At 41.6% G+C, this 23,024-nt stretch overlaps 1 non-coding gene across 1 annotated transcript; it reads right to left on the reverse strand.

Moving 5' to 3' along the window:
• Positions 1-15,510: 15,510 nt before the first annotated feature.
• On the reverse strand, positions 15,511-15,581 carry Trnar-ccu (transfer RNA arginine (anticodon CCU)). The gene has a single exon. It is a non-coding gene; the product is annotated as a tRNA-Arg (tRNA).
• Between the last annotated feature and the right edge of the window lie 7,443 nt (positions 15,582-23,024).

The following is a 23,024-nucleotide window of genomic DNA, read 5'->3' on the forward strand; positions in this document are numbered from 1 at the left end:
GAAGAGAAAGTGCTCCTCAGAGGAGAGCCAAGTGGCACCCCTTTGTTCCCTAGTTTTGTTGGGAGTTGTAGGGAAGTTTTTAGAGTCCTGCCCAGGTACCACCTCTCACCTTGACTGACAGAACAGGATAGTATCCGGTTTTTAAGTCCTTACCCATGGGTACCCAAACAAAAACCATGAGGAGTGGATTTTGCTATTATACCGGTTCTAATTCAAATTTGTTTTGCAGATTTTATGATCAGTGAGCTTTGAATAGCTTTACAGATGACAGGTCCGTTTGCTGAGTAATGTAATGTATCTTATTGACTTAAGCCAGAACAGGGCCAGAATAGCCTTAGGTAAATTGCTTTTTGGGTAAATTGCTTTTTAAGAGCAAACATGTGGAGTGCTAGTATGTAGGCCCAGACTGTGGAGTTAGCCCCTGAACTTCATGTTCCTACTGCTCCTGTCTATCTGCTACCTGTCACTATGAGAAAAGAGAACAGAGCCAGACCTGAGGGCAGGCTGCCTAGACTTCAGTCCTGGTGCCACTGTAAACTAGCTGTGTCACAAATAAACTGTCTTCTCTCAGCCTCAGTTTACTCCTCTGTCTGCCACATTGGCATTGTGATGATTAAATGCTGCAGTGCTTGTGAGGCACCTGGCAGGCAGCCTGGCACTGGTAAACTGGGCATTTACAGTAGTCTCTCTGCACCTATCATTTCCCGCCATGCAGTAAGGGGTTTCAGCTCTGCCTACTTCCATTCTTTTCTCTTTTCTGTCTTTTTCCTTGGGATATTTTTATTGAGCTTCTTCCTTTCCACTTTGGTCTGGTCTGCATGTCCTACTTGGCCATGGGAGGCTGGAACTGTCTGCCTCAAGGTCATTTTCTATTCTGGACTCCAGGAGCCCAGAGGTCACACTTCAGTCCCCACTCATGTGCTACTGGGTGTCACATTTGCTCCATAGCTTACTTTCTCTTATTTGGTTTTTACTATGTTGTAAGAAAAGCAAGTGATGAACCAGTTTTGCAGCAGAGAAAGCCAGTGTTCTGAGCTGAAGTCAGCCAATGACAACTCTCAAACTGGGTCCCAGGTTTAATTCTGGTGAGTCTAATATACAGATTGATTGCAGCATAAATCAGAGGATTGAGGCTTCCTGTTCTGATCCCAATCTCTCATTCTCTGTGGGTTTTGCTGGCTGCAGAAGGAGGGGCTTGAAGTACCCATGATGTGATCATGGATTTAATAATCCTTAGGGGTGGGCTTCCAGCCATCGGAGGACCAGGCTGTGTGGAGGGAGCCTCTCTGACCCATTTACTCCTCCACTCCCTTAAATACTGACAAATCTGACTCTGCCTGGTACTGGCAGCTGCTCTGAGTAGAAGGGAGTCCAAGCTAAAAAGAAGGGCCCCAGGCCTTCCAGAACAAAAGAACTCCATCCTGATAGGGTTAGCAGCCAGGACTCGGTTTAAAAGCACCATCTCTATTATCTCTTAAATTTCATGGAAATTTGAGTGCCTAGGGTAAAGTTGGTACTAATTCTTGGGCACTGGGGTGTACACATTTTCAGAATCTTGCTTGTGACTCTGTGGAGACATGGTTCCTATACACCAAAAAGGCAATTTCAGGGCTGGGGATGTGGCTCAAGTGGTAGCGCGCTCGCCTGGCATGCGTTTGGCCTGGGTTCGATCCTCAGCACCACATACCAACAAAGATGTTGTGTCCGCTGAAAACTAAAAAATAAATATTAAAAATTCTCTCAAAAAGAAAAAAGAAAAAAAAGGCAATTTCAGTAACATGAATAAGTAATCTTTTTCCTGAGAAGTCCTTTGGGATTATCCAGCCCAGTGGTTTTGACTTTTGGTTTAGCAGAAGTTCTTTTTCTTATTTATTTATTGTACTGCAGGTTGAGCCCAGGGGTGCTCACCTGGGGTGCTACACCCAGCCCTTTACTCCTCTTCCTTCTTTCTTTTTCTTTCCTTTCCCTTTCCTTCTTTTCTTCTCTTTCTTTCTACTGGGGATTGAACTGAGACACTTTACCACTTAGCTCCCTCCCTAGCCCTTTTTTTTTTTGGTGGGGGACAGAGTACAGGGGATTGAACTCAGGGATACTTAACTACTGAGCCACATCCCCAGCCCTATTATGTACTTTATTTAGACAAGGTCTCACTGAGTTCCTTAGCACCTCGCTGTTGCTGAGGCTGGCTTTGAACTTGCAATTCTCTGTCTCAGACTCCCTCACCACTGGGATTACAGGCATGCGTTACTGCCCCTGGCTCTTTTTTTATTTTATTTTGAGATGGGTGTCACGGGGTGTCACTAAGTATCTTGCTAACATGCTAAGACTGGCCTCAAACTCACCCTCCCAAACTACTGGGATTATAGGTGTGCACCACACCATACCCAGCTCACTTCTTTTCAATTCTAGATATATATATCTGGTACTTTTTAATACACCATCGAAGATACTCCCAGCTATGCCTTTTGTCTAGATCCTTGCCATTTGTTTTTTGTTTTGTTTTGTGGTGCTGGGGATTGAACGCAGGGCCTTGTGCATCCGAGGCAAGCACTCTACCAACTGAGCCATATTCCCAGCCCCCTGGTCCTTGTTTGCCTCCAGCTCCTACTACAGCTGACTTCACAAGGAGGAGTCAGCAGCTCCCTCCATCACCTCCTCCTGGACTCCACACCTTTAGTTGCAGAAGTGCAGGAGTGTTTGACAGCCCATGAGGTAAGCCTTTGATCATTAAGAGGTGGGGGCTGGTAGGTGAATTCTCCTCCCTTCCACTTTCTGGACAGACTGGCCTGTGCTTACAAAGTTTTCACACAGCCTGGGGTTGTGGCTCAGTGGCAGAGTGTTTGCCTCGCATGCATGGATCACTGAGTTCAATCCTCAGCACCACATAAATAAGTAAAATAAAGGTATTGTGTCCATGTACAACTAAAAGGAAAAAAAAAAAGGAGAAGGAGGTGTTCGCCTTTGAGATTCTTGTGGTTGTGACTGCCAGAAACTGAGGATAGGTTGATGACAAAAGAGGATTCTATAGAATAAGGAGATGGAAGAGTCTTAAGGGATCTGAGCATGAGGGTGCAGCTGGGCATAGATAACGAGGGCCCAGCCTTCAGGGGTCCCAGAAAGGCACCTTGCCCTACTCAGTTTCTGTTTTGTCCTATCTCCCTGAAGACTGACTTTCCTTGCTTCCTAAGAAATGTGGCAACAATTGGCATCAGCCTGCAGCTCCCAGGTTAATTTCTCTCCTATCTCCTATTGTTGTTTTTTTGTGTGACTGTAATAAAATACCTGAGACTATAATGCCAGATCAGTGGGACCCCCAATAGACCTCCAGGAGCTGAATCCGATGCAATCACACAAGAGTCTATTGCAAGCTCGAGCCTGGACTCACAACTGTTCCCGATGCAGCGGTCCTAGGGAGTGAGTCCCGGTCCTTTGTTCAGTGAGATTTTATAGGTTTTGCAGGGATACTCTATGCGTCACAACATCACACAGCAAATCATTCCATACCTCGGGAAAATCAAACAACAACTCTTAACATTGATTAGCACATTCACTGGTGGGAACAAATTAGATAAGGGTGATTGGTTAGTACAAGAGGGAGATTCCTTTGAACTGATTGGTTTAGGCCACGAGGGGTTATGTGCTAAACTACATGCTTTCCCAACATGTTATCAACCATCATAAACTACTTGGGGGCCATCTGGCATCCCAGGTATTTTCCCTGTCTCATGCTGATTGGTGGTTGCTAGGGGGTTGCTGTGGGTCTTCACCTAACCTGACTGACTCAGGGACACCTGACATGGCAGATCTCTCCTGTTATTTACAGACAAACAACTCAGCAGGGTGGGTATGTGCTTAGGAGTGCTCTGTGGGTTTTTCCCAGGACAAGGGTCATGCCCCCTTCCTTAGGACAGGCCTTGAGGTAGAAGCTGTTTTCTCAAAAATGGAGTCACATCAGATTCTCAAGACAGGATGATTGTATTTATTTAGCTCACAGTTTCAGAGGCTGCACGTTCAATATCAGGTGGCCCTGGTTGGTTTTTGCATCTGGGGAGGGCCTAAAGATGGAGTGCCTAGGAGAGCAAACAGGAAGCCAGAGAGCAATTCAACGCCAGACTCATTCTTGTAACAAGAGGCTCTTGTGAGAGAACAGGGGTCTCCCGAGAGCTACCTTAATCCCTTCTGAGGGCAGCTCCCCCAAGAGCTAAGGACCTCCCACTAGGCTCCAGCATCTCCCAACATCATCACATCGAGGACCAAGCTTCCCTTTCGGGGGACACACGCAAACCATATCCAAACCATAGAGCTGAGATCAGCAGAATAAACCCAGACTCTTCTGGGCTCAATTCTAAATTCCTAAGAAAGGATTATTTTTCACTTCCTCCTCCTCCTCTTACTCCTTCTCTTTCCTTTTTTTTTTTTTTTTTTTGAGATGGGGTTTCACTCTGTCGACCAGGCTTACCTTGAACTCGGGAGATCAAGTGATCCTCCTGCTCCAGCCTCCTAGGTAGCTGGGCCCTCAGGTCTGCACCACCATTCTGAATCCCATGATGGGATCCTGACTGGCCTGGCTTGAATTCTGTGTTCACCCTGCACTAGGTGGTGTACAAACATGGCTGCTCCCTTTCTAGCCAGACCGCCAAGGGGAGAAGAGGATAGCTCACCACCTGGGGCTTGCATACTTGAACAAGCCCTAAGGTAAGAGATTCTGTTGTTTTTCCCGGCCCTGTAATGGAAGACCTCGTTGCCTTTTACGTGTGGGTATAAATTCAGGCCCTTTCCAGAAGCCTGCCTTCCCATGACAGCCCTGAGCTGAGTTGCTCTCAAGTCGCCCCTCCCACTCCCATTTGCTGCTGGGAGATGTTGAGAGAGTCCCAGGGTCTACACTGTGCTAATGTTTTCCTTTTTATTTTTCTTTTCTTAGCAGCTAACATTTATGGCATATTTCCTGGGTACTCAGCCCCGGTCTCAGTGCTTTTGTGTGTTATCTCAATCTTCAGAGGAATAACTTTGGTCCTTGCTTACAGTTGAGGAAACTCAGGCAAAGAGAAGCTGTCTTGGTACAGCTTAGGTGAATCTGGGCCACCTGCCTCTGGGTTCTGCATTCTTCAAAAACTACCCCACCACTTGCCTGAAAAGCCAGGGCATGAAGGTTACAGGGAGGGTTTGCCATGGCCATGGGAAGCAATGAGGACTATCCACTTTGAAAACTGTTTCACTGTGTGATCAGATTTGGGGATTTAATCATCCGTGGCAGTATTACAGAAGCCCCAGAGCTGTTGGTCTACAGACAACCTTGGCTTTTCCAGGAGGCCTCTTCATAGCCCCAGGCCTTTAAAAATTGGAGAGCCATTCTTTGGTACACAGCCACACTGCCTGGAGTCCCAACTTAGTGACTGGCCCAGCCTAGTGGAGAAAGCCCAGGCTTTGAAGACAGAAGCCTTAGACTCTGGTCCCATGGAAGTCAACTAAAGGCTGTGTGATCCTGGAAAAGTCACCCAAACTCTCTGAGTCTTAGTTTCTTTGCCTAGAAAATGGGGATGATCAGAACAGCTCTCTTCAAGATAATCAGACAGCTCCAAGAGGGTGGTCGAAACCTGTTGACTCATTCTGGTGGCAAGAAATGTGGGAGGCCCTAGGGAATCACTGCTTATCCTGGAAGCCACATTAAGCTTCCAAGTCAGCACCAATGTGGGGCATCTGTAGGAGACTCCCTGGGTCCCCTCTGTCCCCCATGCTGATGTGTTCAGCATTCCTCTCCACATCACAGGAGCGGCCCTGCATAACCCTCTGGGCTTTGAGTCTGTGGGCCCCTGAACCAAAAAGCACATAAAGTTCTGGCCTCAGAAGCCTCACATCAGCCCTGTCTACCATGGGCTCAGTAGTGGGTCCTTGCGAATTCTTTTGAGGACCACCGACCAGCCTGAACAGGAATCTCAGATCAAACTCAAGAATTTAGCTGATCTCAGATTTACTGAGAGATAAACAGGAGAGCTTCAAGTTGCATCATTAAAACAAAACAAAAATGCTTTATTGAGGTATAATTTGCATAGAATAAACTTCTTGAATTTAATTTGATTTTTGTGGTATTGGGGATTGAACCAATGGAAGTTCTACCAGCCCTTTTTATTTTGAGACAAGTTCTTGCTAAATTGCTGAGGCTGGCCTTGAACTTGGGATCCCCCAGCCTCAGCCTACTGAGAAGCTGGGATTATAGGTGTGTGCCACCATGTTTGGCTTCAAAAATTCTTTAATTTTAAATCCATCTCAATAAGAGTTTTTTATTTTGTTTGTTTTTGGGGTACTAAGGTCTGAACCCAGGGACGCTATACCCCTGAGCTATAACCCAGCCCGCCCGCCTCCTTCCTTCCTCCTTCCTTCCTCCTTCCTTCCTTCCTTCCTTCCTTCCTTCCTTCCTTCCTTCCTTCCTTCCTTCCTTCCTTCCTTCCTTCCTTCCTTCCTTTCTTTCTTTCTTTCTTTCTTTCTTTCTTTCTTTCTTTCTTTCTTTGTTTTGAGACAAGGTCTCACTAAGTTGCTGAGACTGGCCTCAAATGTGATCCTTCTACATCAACCTCCTGAGTCACTGGATTTACAGGTGTGCACCGGTGTGCCCCAATTTGACTTCTTTTTGTGTGGAGGGTTATTGAACTCAGGGCGCTTAACCACTGAACCACATCCCCAACCTTTTTTTGTATGTTTTATTTAGAGACAGGGTCTTGCTGAGTTGCTTAGGGCTTTGCTGAGTTGCTGAGTTGGCTTTGAGCTCTCGATCCTCCTTCCTCATCCTCCTGAGCTGCTGGGATTACAGGCATGCACCAATGTGCCTGGCTTCCATTTGAGTTTTGACAAAAACAATCTCACAAAATCACCATTGCAGTCATGATGCAGAATAATTCCATCACCTCAACATATCCCCTCATGCCTCTCTGCAATCACTCCCTTCAACCACCCCCAGCTTCTCACCACCACTAATCAATCTTTCTGTCTTTACAGTTTTGTCTTTTCATAAATTTCATATACATGGAATCACACCGCTTTTTCACTCTGGGTTTTTTCCCCCCTAGGCATTATGGTTTTGAGATTCATTCATATAGTTTTATACCAAGAGCTTGGTTGTTTATATTACTGTAGAAGTCTGTGGTTTGGATATCTCAGTTTGTTAATCCATGCTCCAGGGAAGCACATTTGGGTTGCTTCCAGTTCAAGGCTGTTATGATAAAGTTTCTAGGAACATACCACACTCAAGTCTTTGTGTGGACAGATGTTTCATGTCTCTTGGGTAAACACCTAGAAATGGGGTTGCTGGGGTTATACGGTAAGTGTATGTTTATAAGAAACTGCAAACTGTTTTCCAAAACAGCTGTACTAAGCTAGGTGTGATGGCGCTTGCCTGTAATCTCAGCAACTCAGGAGGCTGAGGCAGGAGAATTGCAAATTCAAAGCCAGCCTCAGCAACTTAGCTGCGGATATGGTTCAGTGGTAAATGCCCCTGGGTTCAATCTCCAGTACTAAATAAATAAATGGTTGTATCATTTTAACTGATTTTTTTTTTTCTCAGTACTAGGGATTGAACCAATCAAGTTAGGCAAGTGCTCTACCATTTAGCTACATCCCAGTCACCCTCTCCCCCTTTTAGAGGTAAGGTATTGCTAAATTGCCTAGCCTGGCCTTGAACTTGTGATTCTCCTACTTCAGTCTCTGGATTAGTTGGGATTATAGCTGTATGCCTTCAGGCCTGATAGTGGTCTGTCATCTTAAAAACTTCATATGCTTTGCCTCATAGTGGGAATCAAAAAAAGTTATGTTCTGGGCTTATAGCAGTGGATAACCATAGCAATACTGTCCTGATGGTGAATCAAGATGAGAGTTCAACTTCTTTGACCTAGAGGTTCCTCATCCTTGCAATTCCAGAGGGAAGTTATAAACTGGGCCATTCACTCCCGCTTTCTATCTCTCATGCTTTTTTTTTGTCCTTCCTGGTCTTTCTGAGCTGGGCCCTATCCTGAGTGCCAAAAGCAGAATCAGGTCAAGGCAATCTATACATAATGTATGAATTGTCTGGGAATTAAATTTCCAACCAAAGCAAAAAAAACACCTAGTTGTCTGTCTTTAAATTAACTATTCATTTGTTTGGCTACAGGATCCCCCAATGAACAATGAGCAAGTCATAATTCTTAATGGACCCAGCAGACAAAGCTGGATCTCTTTCACCAGCTAGACAATTAACCAGAGGCAGTTCTCAGTTACCTGTCAGTCAACAGGCATTTGTTGATCTGTACCAGATTAGGCACACACTGAACTAATATGTCTCACTGTGCTCCCCTGAGGCTCAGGGATATTGTAATGATTCCTTAATGGATGATTAAATGGGAATTTGGAAATGTGAACTAGCCTGTCCAAGACTGCCTAGCAGAAGGCTCCCAGGTTCGTCATCTTTTGCAAAGTTGTTCCTTCCTAGAAGAACAGAAAACACATAAGTAAAAGGGCAATCTAATTTTTTGCCCAGAGCATTCCTGGAAAACAGTTGAAAAAACTGACCGTTGCATAAAACTGCTTTCTTCATAAGAACATTGTGAAAGTTGGGAATTTGTTCCTCATTAAAGTCTTGATATAAGTGATGAAATATCCCAGAGGCAAAGTTATTGTAAGTAGAAACCCTTGTAATAATATGTTAGTACAACTATGATCAGTCTTTATGAGTCAAACAAGAAGGCTCTATAGATGTTAATTACACAAGGGATCCATTCTACTGCAAAGTTTTTATGCAACACAACAAAATTTGCTATATCTATAATATAATTTAAAACTAACATGCTAACAGTGGTGAATAGTGAACATTTAACTAGCAATGCTTTTAAGTATGTTTAGAAAAGCATGGGGAGAAAAATTCTGATGATTTTGGCCTGTTTATAAAAGCTGGACTGGACTCCATTTATATATATATGTCCAAATGCATTCTACTGTCAGGTATAACTAATTAGAACAACAACAACAAAAAGGTTGGACTGGGATTTGGCATGTGACTCCTTATTTCTTTTTAGTCAGGTTTTTATTTTCCATAGACTGGGTCTATGGTGGATATCAGGGACTTTTGAGCCACCCAAAATTGCATGCATGTTTTCAGGACATACAGATCAAATATCCCTTGTCTAAAATGCCTGGGACCAGAAATGTTGGGTTTTTTGTTTTTTTTTTTTTTTTGAGGGGGGGATTTTGGAACATTTACAAATATATAATGAGATATTTTGAGGATGAGATCCAAGACTGAACACAAAATTTATTTATGTTTCATATGCCTTTATAGCCTGAAGATTATTTTACAAAAATTTTTAATTGCACCTATGTTTTGACTGCAATCCATAATGGAAGTCAAATGTAGAATTTCCCATTAGTGCTATCATGTCAGATTTTAGAGCATTTGGGGTTTGGGATTTTTGGATTAGGGACGCTCACCTTGTATAATTTTTTTCTGAAATCCCTAGCTTTCATCAGATCCTGAAGGACCTCTTGATAAGGCTACATAAGCTTGAATAATTTATTTCTTCAGGTTTTTTTTTTGTTGTTGTTACAAGCTATGGGATCAAAAGTATTCCTCTGGCTTTAGAGGAGTGTTCAAGTTTGAATCATCTTTTAAAAACCATCCTAGGGATTGGGAGTGTGGCTTGGTGGTAGAGTACTTTCAGAGCTTGTGCTGCTGCAGCAGTAGCAGCAGGAGGAGGAGGAGGAGGAAAAAAACCTAGATTTTTTTTTTTTTTTTTTTTTTGTGGTGCTGGGGATTGAATCAAGGGCCTTGTGCATGCGAGGCAAGCACTCTACCGACTGAGCTATATCCCCAGCCCTCAATCTTCTTTATAAAACAACTGAATTTGGGGGGAGAATATTTTTAATGCATTGTTGGGTATGCAGGAAGTAAGGGAAATCACCTAGACTTCCCACCACTAAAATCACACAAACAAAAAGGAAAAAAGAAAGAGATCATGAAGCTGAGACTGAAATTGGGAGCAAAGGAAAGTCTGACCTGTCCTGAAGTCAAATGCCCCTGTCAGCTGCTGATGGGAAGCTTCCCTCAGTGCCAGTGACCACAAGTGACCACAATGACCAAGACTCTACATTAGTCTGTCTCTCTCTCTCTCAGCATTGTGTCGTGTTATTGCTGACCCCTTCAGAGGTCCCATCTGTAGCAGAGAAGCCAGGAACTCTATCTCCCAGAATCCTCTGCTATGTGGAACACCTGCAGAGACTGCAAGCAAGAGGCCCTTGTGAGTGGTCTGGAGTGCAGGAAGAAGGCATGCTTTTCCAGAAAGTATAAGCAGGCAGACATGGAGGCAGATAAACATTCTCTGCAGCTTCCCGGTGTGATTCTAAATAATCACCTGCAGCCTGAGCTTCTGCGTGGGAGCTTCCCAGGAGCTCTTTGAGATTAGTGTGGCCACAGGAGAAGCACTTGGGATCCACCCACTTGGTTGCTACAGACTGAAGATGCAGTTGAAGCGCTACATCTGTTCCCTCCAATGGGTTACATAAACCTTGACTTTCCTGTATCCAATACTTAGGTACTTGATGTACCAATAACCAAATTCGTGCCTCTTAGCTGCAAATTCACTTTTCAACACCTGTACTGTAATAATGGGCAAATTTACAATGAGTATGATTTATATCTTTTCAGTAGGGGGCAATAGGGGCTTTACCTGCTGGATCCAGCATTGCACTTTTGGTGATAGGGTGAGACAGAAAAAGGACAAACAGGTGGATGCACCATTAGGTAATGTTCTAGTCCTTAAGTTGGATGATGGGTTTCCAATTGTTCATTTTATGTTGCATTTTTTCCTTTGGATATATCAAATACTATGTATTGAACATTTTTTAAGGGACTTGTAGTTTCTTTTTCTTACCACTATGTGGCAGGCCAGTACATCAGTAAAATAAGTCCTGAAAAGGCTGGGGAAAACGAACCTGAGAGCAGTAGTCCAATAGTTTTTCCTATATATATATATGAATGAATATCCATATATGTTTATATTCTTAGAGTACTAAAATTCACAACCAAGGCAGTTCAGGTGTACATAACTGCAATTTGAGTTTTGTATCTGGTTATGTGGCTGGGTTTGTTTTTTTCTTCCTTCTTTTTGTTGGTTATGCAATTTTTTTTTTAATTTATAAGTGTTATCTATCTGCTTAAATGTTGACTTTTATTTCTCAGAACTTTCCAATGTTTCTCAGGCTGTTCACTATTAAATTAATGACATGGAGCATGAGGGTGGTTACTTGGCTTCCCTCATGGTAACTGAAACATCTAACTTCCCCTTTTTATGTTTATATGTTTTTATGTTTATATATTTATATATGTTTATATATGTTTGTATGTTTTTATGTTTTTATGTTTATAGATTTGTTTTTCAGCACTAGCATTAGAATCATTGTTTCATGACTGTCTATATGACACTATTATAGTATTTGAAGAAATATTTTAAGTTTAATAATGATATTAATATATAAATGCAGCCAGGTGCAGTGGTACATGGCTGTGATCCCAGCTACTTAGGAGGCTGAAGCAGGAGGATCACAATTTTGAAGACAGCCTTGGCAGCTTAGCAAGATCCTGTCTCAAAATTAAAAATAGTCAGGCCTGGTGGTGAACACCTTAATCCCAGTGGCTAGAGAGGCTGAGGCACTAGGATTGTGAGATTAAAGCCAGCCTTAGCCTTAACAAGATCCTAAGACCCTGTCTCTAAATAAAATACAAAAAAGGTATGGGATGTGGCTCAGTGGTTAAGTACCTCTGGGTTCATTCCCTGGAACCAGAAAAATTTTTTAAAAAAAGAAAAATTAAATAAATAAAAATGGCTGGAGATGTAGCTCAGTGATAGACAGCCCCCTAGGTTCAATCCCCAGTTCTGAGGGGGAAAGAAAGGGAGAGAAAGTTAATGCAATAGTCATCAAAATCGCTCACAGAAATTCTGGAGTTCCATATAGCTTGTTTACATGATGTGATTGATGTGATAGATATGATATTGACAAATATTGGTAGATATTTCTGTTTTATCAGCCAGTATTAGATCACCAAGTAGAATTTATACAAAGAGTACCGGGGCTACCCATTTTCATTTTTTATTCTACAAGTCTGACCTGTCCACCACCAGAGCTCTAACCACCTTGTGGCCACTGAGCACTTGAAATAAGTGTAACATACAAACTAGATTTTGAAGACTTGATGTGGGAAGAAAAAAGTCAAATGTCTCTTAATAATTTTTAATTTTGATCACATGTTGAAATGACATTTTTATATATTGGGTAAAAATATTTTATGAAAATTAATATCACCTGTTTATTTGAATATTCTTTTTTAGTTTTTAAATTTTATTTTCGGCGCTATGATGGAACCCAGGGCCTTAAGCATTCTAGGCAAGTGCTCTACCACTGAGCAACAACCCCAGCCCCCTACACCCCTTTTAAAAAATGTGTGTGCTAGGGGCTGCGGTTGCAGCTCAGTGGTAGAGTACTTGCTTAGCATGTGTGAGGCACTGGATTCTATCCTCAGCATCACATAAAAATAAACAAAATAAAAAAATCATAAAGACATTTTTTAAAAAATGTGGGTACCAGACAATTTAAAATCACATAGGCAGCTCGCATATCTGACTCACTTTTCATTTTTGCAGACAGACATTATTTTTTCTTGTGATGTCAGCTTCATAGGTTGTCACCAGAGCACAAGATTACACAGGGTCCAATGTCCAGAAGGTTCTCGTAACTTGGTTTAATTCTGCTGTCATTGTCTTGACATTCTTTATCTTTGAATTTCAGTTTTATAGTGAATTCTCAAAGGACAATGGAGCATGCGCCAGGGCTTGCAGTCCAGGCTCTTGCACTATCGGCCTCCTCAGGCTGCCTCCAGAGGATGGCTTCCCTGCACTTTTGTGTCCCTGACCCTGCAACTGCTGCCAGGTAGCTGCTGCTATTTTCCGCCTCCAGTAGAGTCCCGGGTGTGGCCACGAGAAGAGCCCGGGGTGTGGTGGTGGCCATCCCTTTCCTCTGCTGGCAGCGCGGGGGTCTTTCGCCCACCCCATCCAGGCACGGAGCACCACGGGCACGGAGGTCGCAGTACCGCTGGGGTTGTCTGTCGTGGTGGGTTTGGGCGGCAGAACGTGGGCCGACACTTGGCTTGACTTCTTCAGACCCTTCGCCGCCAGGGTGCGCTCGAGAACGCGAATGCACGCACCCGGCGTTGAGGGCTGGGGCGGGGGCGGTGGAGGGTCTGCTCCTGCACCGAGGGTTTCCAGCCAAGCAAGCCTGTCCCCAGGTTTGAGGGCCAAGGCTGGGGATCCTGACTTCCTCCTTCCAACTTTCCTTAGTCTTTCTCCCATTTGTTTCTTTCTGGTCAGTTTAAGACACCCTCTGGGGACAAGCCTCAACAGACTGTCATTTTGGCGATTCCACAAGTGAATTAAATACTATGTTTGCATGTAAAACTGGCATGGTGCAATGTGATGAATGGTGAATTCATTCTAGTAATCTAAAAATTTTAATTTTTTTCTTAGGCATTAAGTAACAAAATGCACAATGACAAATCAAGAGAGATGGCTGGAGGAAGGAAAATGCTTTTTCTTGCCTTTTGGGCAAGGGGCCCTGCATCTTCATTTTAACTGGGCTCATGAATTACACAGCCAATCCTACTTCAAGTTCCAGGCTCTGGCCGTTCTTTCTGTTTGTCAAGCTAAGAAGCCAGACACAAAGGACCACATATAGTATGATTCCTTTTATGTGCAATATCCAGAAGAGACAAATCCTTAGAGAATAAAACAGATCAGTGACTGGCAACAGTGGAAATAGGGGAGTGGCTGCTTTATGGGTATAGGGTTTCTGTTTGGGTTGATGAAAAGTTTTGGAACTATATAGTAGTGATAGTTGCACATTATGAATGAACTTAATGCCTCTGAATTATATGATCTAAAATGATTACAATGGCAAATTTCATATTATATGTTTTCATCATTTAAAAAGTCCCCAAGGGCACACAAGAATACAGAGTGAAAACTAAGTCTTCTTTACATCACTGCCTCCCAACACCCCATTTATTTCCCCAGAAACATCACTGTTACTCATTTCTTCTATAAGTGTATCAATAAATTCTATGCCTCTACTAGGATATATATTTATATGTGTAATAACATTTTTACATAATTGTAAAACATTGAAGCATAATATACCTCTTGTTTTGTGTTTTTATTCTTTTGCTCTTTGCCAGTTTACAGATGGCTCCATATCACCACCAATACAGCATTCTTTTAAATAACTATTTATGTTATCACGCGCATGTAGACCACAGTCATCAATGGTTACAAGAGAAGTGGGAAGAAAGAGAAAGCCACAACTCTATGCTGGCTAACAGAACACAGTGCCACCTTTTGCTCTAGCTGCCTAAACACTGGAACCTGATCACATCACCAGCCACCAATTATCAGCATACAGAAAACACAGGGATGCCGACAACAGGTTAAATGACATACCACAGGGACACCATCAGCAAATCCAGACTGTAGGAAACTACTGGAAAAGTGACCTAGTTTCTTTAATAAACAAGTTAAAAGAAAAAAAAATGAAGAAGAAAAGGAAGAGGGAATCTCTAAATTAAAACAAATTTAGGGTCCACAGCAGTCAAATGCAATACATAGATGATAATTAGATTGGGATTCAAATAAAATACATGAACTATAATGTGTGAGAAGTGGGGAATTTAAACCCTGATTGGATTTGGATTTTGGAGGATGGGTACTGGGGATTGAAGACAGGGGTGATTAACTACCAAGCCATATCCCCAGACCTTTTAAAAATATTTCATAAATAAAATATAAAACTCATCAGGGTCTCAATGAGTTGCTTAGGACCTCACTACTAAGGCTATCTTTGAACTAGGGATCCCCCTACCTCAGCCTCCCGAACTGCTGGGATTACAGGCATGAGCCACCATGCCCAGCTCTGATTGGATATTTAATGATATTAATAAGTTATTGTTAATTTTAAAGATATAATGATGTTATTTTGGCTAGGCCGTTAGGAAGGCATTTTTATTTATTTATTTATTTATTTTTTAAGAGAGAGTGAGAGAGGAGAGAGAGAGAGAGAATTTTTAATGTTTTATTGTTTAGTTCTCGGCGGACACAACATCTTTGTTGGTATGTGGTGCTGAGGATCGAACCCGGGCCGCACGCATGTGAGGCGATCGCGATACCGCTTGAGCCACATCCCCAGCCCTGGGAAGGCATTTTTAAATTAAAAAAAAATTAAATGTATTTATTTTACAGTGGAATGCAATTTGACATATTGTACACAAATGGAGCACATCTTTTCATTCCTTTGGCTGTACATGGTGCAGAGTCACTCCAGTAGTGTATTCATACATGTATATAGGGTAATAATGTCTGTCTCATTCCACAGTCCTTAAGAAGACATTTTGCTTAGATACAGTGATGGTGTTTTGCTTATATATCTTTTGGGTTTTTTTTTTTTTTTTTTTGGTTATGCTGGGGATTGAACCCAGGGCCTTGTGCATAGGAGGCAAGCACTCTACCAACTGAGCTATATCCCCAGCCCCTTGCCTTATATATCTATAAACTGAAATAATTATTGATGAAATGATGCAATGTTTGGTATTTGCTTCAAAACAATGTAATAAGAGTGTGGGATGGGGTATGGATCAATCACAATTGACCATGAGTTTATGATTTTTGAATTTGGGTAATATATATTATATAATTTGCTTTACTTTTGTATATGTTTGACTTTTTTTTTTTTTTTTGGTACTGGTATTGAACCTAGAGCTGCTTTACCATTGAGCTACATTCCCAACACTTTTTATTTTTTTTTATTTTGAGACAAATGAAAAATATTCTTTGCTAAATTACTGAGGCTAGCCTTGAACTTTCGATCCTCCTGCTTCAGCCTGTGATCTTCCTGTATCAGCCTCCCAAATTGCTGGGGTTATAGGCATGCACCACCACACCCAGTGAAATTTTTGAAATTAAAAAAATTCATTTTAAAAAAAGAAGTGAATAAGAGGAGAGTGATTGGAAACAATGAGTACGGGCATCACCTATTAGCCGATCATGGTGGCTCACTCTTGGGAATTGAACTCATAAGTGCTTTACCACTGAGCCACATCCTCAACCCTTTTTTTTAGGGGGGAGGGTGGATACTGGAGATTGAACTCAGGGGCACTGGACCACTGAGCCACATCCCCAGCCCTATTTTGTATTTTATTTAGAGACAGGGTCTCACTGAGTTGCTTAGTGCCTCACTGATGCTGAGGCTGGCTTTGAACTTACCATCCTTCTGTCTCAGCCTCCCAAGCAGTTGGGATTAAGGCGTGCACCACCATGCCCAGCTTCACAATCATTTTAATGTGTATTTTCCCGATGCCTGATGATACTGAACTTTTAAAAAATATATGTTCATTGAATATAGTATCAATTGAATATTGCCCCCCCCCACCGCCAGTACTGAGAATTGAACCAGAGATGTTCACCACTGAGCCACATCCCCAGTTCTTTTTATCTTGTTTTGAGACAGGGTCTCACTAAGTTGCTCAGGCTGGACTTGAATTTGTGATCTACCTGCTTTAACCTCCCAAGTAACTGGAATTATAAGCATGTACCAGCGCACCTAAGTGAAAATACCTTTTTGAAAAGTCTTTCACAAGTCTTTTGTTCATTTCTTCCTTGGAAGTCATTTTCTTACTGGTTCTTTGCAGATTTTAGATCTAAGTCCTTTATTGGACATATGTAATATAAATATTTTTTCCCTTTATATTGGGCTTTCTCTTGGCTGTTTTTTTTTTTTTAAGAGGCTGACAGGTGTTTCTATTGGGTAGATTTTCTACACAAGCCCTAAAAAAATTTGTTGTAGCTACATTAATATTAGATAAAAAAGGCAAATAGCATTAACAGTATAATATCATTTTATACATAATGATAAAAGATTCAGCTCATTAGGAAGCTAGAGCAATTTTAAACATGTATCCATTTATTGTATTTATGTAAATATATCTTAAAATTAGAATTCAAATTAATAGAAATGTAAACAATAAAATAAATAAATCTACCAAACATCACGGTGGTAGATGTGAACATATCTCATTCAGTAACTGATCATTTTAGCATAGCAAAAAAATAATCAGGATATAGGTTTGAAGGGCACAGTTGACATGCTTAAGTCAATGGACATCTATGACTATAAAGTAGGTATTGACCCATGAGCTTACTGACCACATACCAGACCACAAATCAAGGTGCAACAATTTAAAAAAAATTTTTTTTCATATATTTGTTACATATGACAGCAGAATGCGATTCAATTCATAGTACACATATAGAGCACAATTTTTCATGTCTCTGGTTGTACACAAAGTAGAGTCACACCATTCGTGAGCTTTCCATTTCATACATGTACCTAGGATAATGATGTCCATCTCATTCCATGTCTTTCTTACCCCCATGCTCCCTCCTTCCCCCCTCCCCTTTGTCCTATCTAAAGTTCTTCCATTCCTCCCTTGCTCCTCCCCTCATCCCCATTATGAATCAGCCTCCTTATATCAGAGAAAACATTTGGCATTTGGTTTTTTGGGATTGGCTTACTTCACTTAGCATGATATTCTCCAACTCCATCCATTTACCTGCAAATGCCATGATTTTATTATCTTTTAATGCGGAGTGATATACCTTTGTGTATATTCTACCATTTCTTTATCCACTCATCAACTGAAGGGCATCTAGGTTGGTTCCACAATTTAGGTAGGCTGAGAAACATTCATCTCTTGGCTGTTTTAATGGAGTTTTTTTTTTTTAATGAATAGACATTTTAAATTTAAATGAGATCTAGTATGTTAAAAACAAAACAAAACAAAACATGTGTCCTTTTCAAAAAATCTTGGCCCGCCTCAAGGTAATAAAGGTATTTTCTGTTATGGAAGCTTTATGCTTTTACATTTTATCTTTTGATCTGTGCTCTGTGTGAAACTTATTTTTCTGTATCATGTGAGGTAGAGGATCAATGTTCATTTTATTCAATTGATTCAGCACTGTCCATTGAAAGACCATCCTCTCCCCACTGCATTTCAATGGGCCTTTTGTCATCAGTCAGTGGACCATATATGTGGTCTGTTTCTGGACTTTCTGGTCTTTTCCATCAGCTTACATTTCTGTCCATGCACAAATACACACTGCTTTGATTATTGTAGCTTTGTAATACATTTTGATACACAATAGTATATGTCCTCTAACTCTATTCTTCCTCCTCAAGATTATATTTGCTACCCTAAATCCTCCATATTTTCACATAATTTCCACTGAGCCTTTCCATTTCTACAAAAAGGGAAAACTGGAACATTGAGTAGGATTACATTGAACTTAAAGACTACTAGGGGAGAAGTGACATCTTTACACTAGTGGTGTATCCCTGCATTTACTTAGGTCTTATAAATTTAATGTCAAAATGCTCATTTACTTTTCTGTGTAAAAAACTTGTTATTTATAAAAAAATTAAAAAGGTATTGTTCAATTAAAAAAAGAAATCTTGTTTTTTTATGCTGCTAATATTCTCTCTCTCTTATATATATATACACACATACATATACACACATATATAGAGAGAATATTAGCAGCATAAAAAACCATATATAACCATATATATGAACATGTGATTCTGAGGATTGAACCCAGGGACATGTGCTAGGCACGTACTCTACCAATAAACTACATCCCTAGCCAATTGTCTGTGTATTTTGTTGCAAGTACATAGAAATAAAAGTTCTCCCTACCAATTTTCCCCCCAGGTGGTGATCTCTCTCACTGTAGCTAGTCTAGTAAATTTATTTATTTCAGTACTGGCAATAGAACCCAGAGGCACTCTACCACTGAGCTATATTTCCAGCCCTTTTATTTTATTTTGAGACCCTACAGGGTCTTGCCAAGTTGCCCAGGATGGTCTTGAAGTTGTGATCCTTCTGTTTCAGCTTCCTGAGTTACACAGGTTTCATATAGGTATGCACCACCTCACTTGGCTAGTCTAGATTTATACCTCACCCACTTACTTTAATAGTAAGCACCTAGCACTAATTGCACCAATAAAAAAAATGGGGGAAAAAAGTAAGCACTAAAATAACAGGTTGATCAACAGGTTTTTCTGGTGTTCTTTGGAGAACTGGCCATACAGATTTCTTACAAATTCTATAGACCCCATTGAGAAAAAAGTCACTATTTCATAAATTAAATTCACCATTTCACTTCATTGTGAATGTAAGCAACAAACCACAATGACTGTCACCTGTAAAAATCACAGTCATTGCATATGAGGGCAACGACAGGATGTACGGATGACAGTGGTCCCACAAGATTAAAATGGAGCTGAAAATTTCACCTCATCTAGTGATATCAGTGCATTGCTCACATGTTTATGGTGATGACAGTGTAAACAAATATTGTGCTGCCTTCGTATTAAAAAATAGCACACACAATTATGTACAGTACCTAACATTTGATAACGACAACAAATGACTACTAGTTCATCTATTTATTATGCTATCTTTTTTATTGTTAGAGTGTACTCCTTCTACTTAAACAAAAAGTTTGCTGTAATATATCATGTTCCTGAGGCAGAAGCCTCAGACAGCTTGTGTGCAGGTAAATGTACTCTATGTTTGCACAGTGACAAAACTGCCTATTGATACACTTCTCAGAACAAATCCATGACAAATGACTATCTCAAAATACCACTGGCTAACCATAGGGTGAAATGAGTTGCCCAGGCTGATCTCAAATATTAATACAATCATAAGTACATTATTCTGAGAAGAGGTCGATTGGCTTACTCAGACTGCCACAGGTGTCCCAGGCAAAAACAAGGTCAAGAAATGGAAGATTAAGATATTTTTTTCACCTACAGATATTGACATAAAGATAATTTTTTGGGGAGGGTTACTGGGGATTGAATCCAGGGGTGCTTAACCCCTGAGCCACATCTCCAGCCTTTTTTCATATTTTATTCAGAGACAGAGTCTTGCTGAATTGCCAAGCGCCTCATTAAGTTGCTGAGGCTGGCTTTGAATTCGCAATTCTCCTGCCTCAGCCTTCCAAGCCACTGGGATTACAGGCGTGTGCCACTGTGCCTGGCATAAAAAGAAATTTAATAAAATCATGTTACTCAGGAAAACTTCTTCAGAGTTCTGTCTGGAAAGCATAATGGGAAAGGTCCTGACACCAACTGCAGGAGGCCAGAGTTTGGTCTCACTTGTGTGTGTGAGCCTGAGCTGATTGCTTAGCTCTGTGCCCAGTTCTCATATAGCATGAGACACTTGCCATAAACCACTTCTCCTGAGCTCACAACAGAGAGTGAGGGGCACATTCTCACACAGTACTGGCAGGTGTGTAAACTGAACATATTGTCTGGATGATAATTCAGCTATAAATGTGGAAATCCTCCCTTCCCAGAGAGGATGGGTTTCAAGACCCTAGTCAGTGCGTGCCCCAAACTGCAGAGAGTCCTGAATCCTAAATAATCAGGTTTTCATATACTTACATACCTACCATAAAGTTTAATTTGTAAATCAGGGACAAGAGGAGACAAAAATAACTATTAATAAAAATAGAATAATTATAATGATATACCATGATAAAAGTTATGTGAATGTAGTCTCTCTTAAAAGAGTGAAGACAAATTAATATTCTCAGACCACAATTGACCATGGGTAACTGAAATCATGGAAAGCAAACCACAGATAAGCAAGGGGGGCTATATTAAAAAATACTGGAGCTGGCATGGCATCAGGCACCTGTAATCCCAACTACTCAGGAGGCTGAGGCAGGCGGAGCTCTTGAATCCAGGAGTTTGGGGACAACCTGGGTAACATGGTTAAGACCCTGTCTCTTAAAAAAGTTCAAATCCTTCACGCTAGGGATTGCTATACTAGAAATTTATTATCGGGGATATAAAAAGGTCTACAGACAAGAAAGGTAAGTACAAAGATGTTCGTAGCAGTATTATTTATAATAGTAAAGTTTTTGTAAACATTAAATATTTAACAATCAGGCATGGCTACAGAAAATCTATGGTGATAAATGCAGCCATTACGAATTGTTATAGCAAAACGTTTGGTAACATTGGAAAATGCTTAAGACTTTATGTTAAGTAAAAACAAAACAACAACAACAAACCAGACGGGTGCGGTGGCACACTTCTGTAATCCCAATGGCTGTGAAGGCTGAAGCAGGAGGATCCCGAGTTCAAAGCCAGCCTTAGCAAAAGCAAGGCGCTAAGCAACTCAGTGAGACCCTGTGTCTAAATAAAACACAAAATATGGCTGTAATATATCATGTGATCGAGTGCCCCTAAATTCAATCTCTGGTACCTCCCCCAACAAAAAAATAAATAAATAAAAGAAGAAGAAAAAGAAAAACCTTTATGTTGTATGGCTCCCATTTTGTTTAATGTATAGAGGCTTAGAAAAAGACTAGTTGGGAATTGACTGAAAACCTTATTGCTCATGGTATAATTCTATATACACACTTGAAATTTCGAAATTTGCATTTGAAAACATTTCCCAGTTGTCCTCAATGAGCATGTGTTGCTTTGTAATAAGAGAAGCAAATTATCTAAAGAAAAAAAAGAAAGAAAAAAAAAAAACCTCCGAATTAAAATTATTTGTGTGAAAGGGCTTTGAAAATCACAATGTGCGACACCAGCGTGCAATGCCGTCAGCATTTTCCCGGGGCGTTGGAAGCGCGGTGGGCTTCACCTTGAATCCGCAAGAGGCTGCGGAGACGGCTCCGTCGGGGTCGCGGGATCTGCGGGCTCCCGCCGCCGGCTGCTCCCCGCCCCTGCAGCCCCGCAGCTGTCGTCCCGCCCACCTCTAACCCGCGTTTGTTTTCTTCTTTCCCTGGAGCGCCCAGCCCTCCTTCCTCTGGTACCAGTCTGTCTGGTCTTGTCTGCTGGGTGAATCATGCTTCAGAAATGGAACAAGCCCCCAGGTCAGGGACTGTCTCTGTTGAAGAGCTGGGGCCCAGCTTCTAGGGCGACAGTAATGTGCTGAGGTTCCAGGCTAGCAGGAAGGCGTGGGTGTTGCCATGTTTCTGGGCTTCTGGACCAAGCCCCTGCTGGAGTGCTTAAGAGAGGTGGCCAGACAGTGTGAGCAAAGACCTTCACTGTGACCCGAGGGCATCCTGTGTCGCCCGCACCCCAGAAGCCTCTGCGTTGATTTCTTTCCTCCCCTGCCCAAATCACCACTATTAGAGAGACTTCTTTGTGAGGGAAAAGGGAGGAAAGGAGTGGATGCAGAAAACTCCTGAGAAAATGGACATGGATCGTTTGGAGCAGAAACACGTCCTAATATGAGACTCCAGAAACAGTCAGTCCTAGGTTTGGATCCCAACTCCACTACAGCTTGGACACTTACTTGATGTGTCTCCTCCTCTGCAAAGCCCGCACATACATCAAGCTTGTTCCAGGCACAGCTATACGTGCCTTTTTAAATATTAATTCACTTGATCTACACAGCAACCTTATTTGGTGGTTACTGTGATCATCATGTCCACTTTACAGATGAGAAGACAGAGGCATAGGATGGTTAATCAATTTGCTCCAGGTGTCACAGGGTGGCTACCAGAATGAACTCAGGTAGGGTGCTACCAGTAGAACACCTCCCACTCTTTCCACTCCTTCCCCCATACTGGGGATTGAATCAAAGGCCACTCTACCACTGAGCTACATCCCTAGCACTTTTTATTTTTTTATTTTGAGCCAGGGTCTTGCTAAAATTGCCCAGATTGGCTTCAAACCTTCCATCCTTCTGCCTCAGCCTCCTGAGTTGCTGGGATTACAGGTGTGGGCCAAGTTGCTTGGCTTGTCAATCCTTTTAATGATCATATTTGGGAATCTTATTGTTATAAGATGGGATAATAATAGTAATCACGATTTATTAGGTTCTTACAAAATGCCAGGAACTGTGCTAAATGCTATACAGAAATTTGCTTATCCCAGTG

The sequence above is a fragment of the Urocitellus parryii genome, chromosome 6 (genome assembly GCF_045843805.1).
Source record: "Urocitellus parryii isolate mUroPar1 chromosome 6, mUroPar1.hap1, whole genome shotgun sequence".
NCBI lineage: Eukaryota > Metazoa > Chordata > Mammalia > Rodentia > Sciuridae > Urocitellus > Urocitellus parryii.